The sequence below is a fragment of the Cibotium barometz genome, chromosome 30 (assembly GCF_041138505.1).
Source record: "Cibotium barometz isolate CiBa-2024 chromosome 30, ASM4113850v1, whole genome shotgun sequence".
Classification (NCBI taxonomy): Eukaryota; Viridiplantae; Streptophyta; class Polypodiopsida; order Cyatheales; family Cibotiaceae; genus Cibotium; species Cibotium barometz.
Window position 1 is genome coordinate 32937598 of NC_141075.1, and position 6000 is coordinate 32943597.

A 6000-nucleotide genomic window follows, 5' to 3' on the forward strand; every position below is an offset into this window, starting at 1 on the left:
ACCCGCAATTACTAAAAAGGTTTTACACTGGAGAGCTAACATCTTCCACAGATCTCTGTTCATACCATTTTGTTAAAAAATTTCTTGTTAAAAACATAAGAATTTTGTCATACCAATCTAGATCTGCAGTAATCAGGAATAAATCTGCATCCGGTAACTGATCTGATACACCTTCTGAAGCTTCTCTAATGTCTATCCCCCAGGACACAAAATCTACAATTGCATGTTGATTCTTTTAGTGTATGATGAATAGTACATTCAAATTCTTGCAATATCATCATCCACTTTGCTAATTTTCTTGATGAATTGGGCTTGTTGCCAAGAATACCAAAGATTGATGATCCATATGAAAAGTAAATTTATTGCCCAAAAGATAATGCTAGAATTTCTTCATTGAATAAATCGTGCCAAATGCTTCTTGCTCTATAGTAGAATAATTCCTTTATACTCTTGATAACATCCGATTGGCATAATAAACTAGTCAGAACCATCCATTTTCATATTCTTGCATAAGTACACTTCCAATTGCTAAATAAAAGGCATCAACAATAACATGCAATGGTCTGGACCAATCTGACGGTTGAACAATTGGTGCGACTGCCAACACCAGTTGTACATATCAAAAAGATTGTTAATAGGCCTCCGTCCACACATACCAAACATCTTTCTTTGTGAGAAGATACATTGGATAAGCCACATCCACCAGGTACCGCAAAAATCTATTATGCCATTTAATCTGACCCAAAAATATTTGTAATTCTTTGATATTGTGGGGTGCCAATAAATCTTTAATTACTTCCACCTTTTTGGGAATATATTGCAACTCCAGCTGTTGACACTACATGCCCCAACAAAATTCCACTGGTAGATGCAAATGCATATTTAGCCGGATTGAGACTGAGACATGCAATCCATCATCTTCCAAGATAAAGTGTCAAAAACAAGAGATGCTCCACGATTTTGCTAAAGACACTGAAATCATCCATAAATGTAACCAACTAGCTAGTATGCCTATTGCTTATGAGAAATGTGTGTATGCACTCCCAAACCAAACTAACATGACCCTTGCATCAGTTTCCTCACCTTTGACCCTTAAAGAAACTAGGATGGAAGCCAAGAAGACTTCCAAGGAATCCACCTCACAAGTTCAAGTGGACTTAGTTCCCATCATGGATGAGAAGAAGAAGTTTATTAGGACTTTCTACTATTGCAAGAAAAAGGGACATGAAGACAAGGTCTATTTTAAGAAGAAGTGGGATGAGGAGAACAAGAAGAAATAAGACAAGCAAGCTAGGAGCATCCATCATGAGGCCAATGTGGACATTGATACAATTCTTAAAGCTTTGTGCTACTTATATTTTTAGGAGTCTATGTGACACTCATTAATGGGGGGTGGACTACTAAGAAACCCTATGTATCACATTTGTTCAAGGGGTATTTAAAAAACCCCTTACCTATGAATTTTTGATGAATAAAATGACCCCTTTTTCTTTATGGATTTATGGGTTTATTTTCAAAATTGATAAAAAACTCCTTATTTAATTTTATTTATGTAAAGTTACCTTAAATTTTTGAATTAAATAATCCCTTGATTTGAAATCACGTGCTATACTTGCATATTTTTAGGTGACCCATCGAGCACTTATTGTAACCCTCTTTACTACATACCCTATGTGGAATGGATGTAGATCAAGAGGGTGTTGAGATTCTAGTGATCTAGAATCCATTTTTATTAGTTCTTAGTAATAAATGCTATGTGAACCTTAGGGATAGAAGGTCTAAGGTCATAAGGTCCTCAATTACCATGGTTAACTAGAGTAGGCATGGTAGGTATCACCCTTGATTGAGGAGTCACTTTATGTGAGTCTGGTGGGACAATCAAGTTGAAGGTATCTTAGGGATCCTAAGTGCTTACCTCCAAGAGATCTATATATTTGATGTTGCTACACTCATTGTGTACATGAGAGGAGACTTTGTTCGTGCTTTGTGCAACATTCCATTTGTTGGCAATATACTTGGTGGTTTCTTTGTGGGCAAAATAATTCTAATTTCTCTTGCATTAAGGTAATCTTGGTATTTTTTTTTTCATTTACATTCATGATGTTTACTTTCTAGTATCTCATATTCTTTGTGCACCTATTCACTTATTTCACTAGCATTGTGTATGATTATGTGTGGGAATGTTTATGCTTCACAATCTAGCTCATTAACATCATTAGCATTGCAATCTCAAAATCTATTTTCTAAGAGTTAAGGGGTGTGATGATGGGTCCCGTCTGTGGGTTTGTCACCACATTCTTGTTGGGGTAGTCCTTAATCCAATGATCTATGCCACAATGGTTTACAAGTAGCTAGTGACATGTTTGAGGGTACTGCTTGGTTGAGTTGAGGAAACTTTAGAGGGCACTTTGAAACTTATTAGGGACCTTCATAGTGGTAACATTGAAGAGACATTCTTCTATTTGTGGCGCTAATGTCTCGGCCTCTTCCTATTCTTGTAGCAAGTTGGTAAATTGGCTTGACTCCCCCTCTCCCATCCACTACATATATATTAGTCAGGATGAAGGAGGATGAAGCTCTATGGAGCCCTGAAAGATGTGGGGGGTGGGTTTGACATCCACCTCATATTCTTGGTAATCAATAGGCTCCTCGAAGCTTACTGGATTAAGAGGTGTCATCCTTGGTGTAGGTGGTTGGGGTCCCAATATTGGTGGAGGTAATGGCACAGTGGGTGCATGGTGCATGCCCTTTGATAGGAGTTGTTGCATGGAATTTTTAACCATTGCTTGAGTTGTTAGAAGATTGAGGGTTGGTATTTGTTGTTGCAGTACCGACAATGCTGTGCAACTACAAAGCCACACTCCACAAAGCTCCCTCATGCAAAACTACTTTTGGAATAACCTTTGAAGTCTAGTTTAAAAGTTTATATGTTCTTGAACTCTCAAAGTTTCATACCACCAGTCTTGCCATCTAGTGTAAGGCCAAATGTGTTGTTATTTGCAAGCTCATTTCTCTCACCTAAGGTCCCACAAATTTGAATGAAGACCTCAAGGTGTTTTGTAGGTCGACCTCTCCATTCAACTTGTGTGTAAGCATTGTTAACTCTCATGATTGGTCTTATACTTTTAGTCATAGCTCTTCCCAATGCTTGTGTAAAGGCTATTGGATCAGTTGGAAGGGTTGCTGCTACTATTGAAGGAATCGGTACAACAAGGGAAACATTTGTATGAAGGGTGCTACCCGTAGGGACATAATGACTTGAATCTCGGAGGAGTAACATGAGTTCGGTAGGAGGGGGTCATACAAGAATTCCCATAGGTACAAATGGCATATGAGCCAACGGCACCATTGCTCTAGTCATTTGTGAGGATGTCCCCATTTGTGAGGATGTCCCCATTTCTCTAGGGTGCATTGGCACAGAAGAGGAAGATACAACGAATCAAGGATCTTGGGTTTAAAAGGTTCCTCCTTCTATGGCCCTAGCCGATGAGGTGGATGTGTTAACTAGGCCTAGAGCCATTGATATAGGGATTGCTACCATGGCTGCCATAGTTGTAACCAAGGGCATGAAACTAATGGAAAATCTTGGATGGTTGGCCACAAATGGTGTCATTATGAGTGGTGTAGAACCCATTACCACATAATCTAGAATTGTGTTAACAACATCTTGGGTTGGTACCTCTCTAATACGGTCTTAGAATGTGAAGTCTATGCTTGTAGATTCTTAGAGTCCTGTGTAACCTAGAGGAATAATAGCAACAATTGTGGCTTGGTCCATCGTGTAGCCGGGTGATACTACAAAAGTAGGATCCAGTGGGCTCATAGGAGGTGTTACCATTTTGCTCATCATGGGCATTCTTGCTTTGGATGTTCCGACTTGTGCTATAGGTATTTGGATCCTTTCATGTTCCATGATCCTATATATGCAATCACAGATCTTGTGCAATCATTCCTCCTCTATTGTGGCCCGTGTGATCCAATACAAATTAGACAATCATAAAGATAGAATAATTCATGATAAGATGAGTTCCAACAAAGTAATAAGACAAGTGACAACAAAGCATGAGTAAACACAATTGCAAAGTCTCATCAAACTTTGACATTATATACACATGTTGTCTCAATCAAATTAATAGGACCTTCAGTGCCACACGATATAATAAGTGAAAAATGTAAATATACTACTAGAATTTCATGGATCGAATCCCATTACAAAAGACGTGCACTAAAAATGTGACAAATACATCTATTATCTATGTGGAGTTAGTGGGCCAACCATAATTCATTAGTAACTCCTCACCAGTACACCACCATGTAATAGCATTGACTACAATGTATCTAGGCACATCTCTACTCATGTGCACTAGCTCATGACCATTATCACACCACAAAAGTATAATTCGTTCTTTCATTCCTCCCTCTGCTCTATTGCTGATTAAACCCAATATATTTCCTTGACTTTAATGTTTGCCATCGATATACAGTCTCTCTAATTTGTTATGGGGGTAAAGACTCTTCTAGTGAGAGAGGCAACATTAGCCCATAGGCCATATGTGGTCATACTTCTGAGTAAGCTCATGCCATGGATCCCATGAATAGATAGGTCCACAAAATCTCATGTGAGTGACCTGAGAGTGAACTCAGATATGAAAGTCATGTGCAATAAAAAGACCTCAACCCCCGCCAGCAATTGTAGATGTGGCGCGATCCCATAGCAAGGATCCTAAAGGCTGAAAACCTCTCCATCAACCAAAAGTGGTGCTCCCAACAACTAGTCACCATAAAATCTCATATGAGTGACCTGAGAGTGAACTCAGACATGAAAGTCATGTGCAGGGTTGTTGCAAGATCAGGGTGTCCAGTTTTGTTCAGTTTATGCTGGACTGGGACAATGCTTGGAGAGCAAATTTTGGGGGGCAAGGTACTTAAAATGATATCAAGCAAATAATAGAAAATACGCTTGCCCTTAAATTAATCCAATATAACTTAAATTAATATAAATTAGTCTAATTAATCAAAATTAATCAAAAATATGATGAAATGATAAACAAATGATCTTTCCATACTTAGAGTGATCCAATTTATTTTTCCATAGATGCACCAGTACAAGTACACTAGTCCCTATAGGTTTTAGATGATTCACATCAAAAATGTAATTTTACTAATTAGATTATTAATATTTACAGGCCTTCTGATAGTCTGGAAGAATTTTGAAAAAGAGATCATTAAAAATCCAACCATTGGATTTGTAATTTTTACTAACCACCACATTCTACTAATGTCTTAGTATCTACCCACTCTTTTGATCTACAAGATTGAGGATTTTAAGTGGTAGCTATTGTGGGTACAAAAAGTGGCATATATTATAACACTTTAAAGACCTTGAAATATTTAAAGAAAATAGACAAATATCTTAAAATTTTCTCAAAAAATCAAGTTAAGCTCCATATTATGTGAAGATCTAAGGTATAAAGTGGGAAAAAGATATTAGCATTTTATGGAATCAATTCAAATTTGGGACAGGGTGTATACATTGAAAATGAGGACTTTTGACTATCTAATGCTTAATCAAACTATGCAACTATATTTTCAACAAGTTTTGAATATGATGTTCCAACAAAAGAACTTGAAACGAAATTCCTTCATTTACTAGGAGAGATTAGCCACTAAAGGTAAACAAATGCCTGTTTTTTAACTGTTTACAGGGTGCCTGAGTGAACAAAACTGGGCACCCTGATCTTGCAACCACCCATCAATAAAAAGACCTCAACCCCCGCCAGCAATTGTAGATGTGGCGCGATCCCATAGAAAGGATCCTAAAGGCTGAAAACCTCTCCATCAACCAAAAGTGATGCTCCCAACTAGTCACCATAATGTCTTCCATTATATGAGGTAGTAGGCGACTAGGTAAGGGATGATTGTCAGACATCTCTGACTAAGAACTAGGAGGCAATTGGTGTGCATGTGCCTCCATTTGGGGACCTACCATTTTTTGAGCAA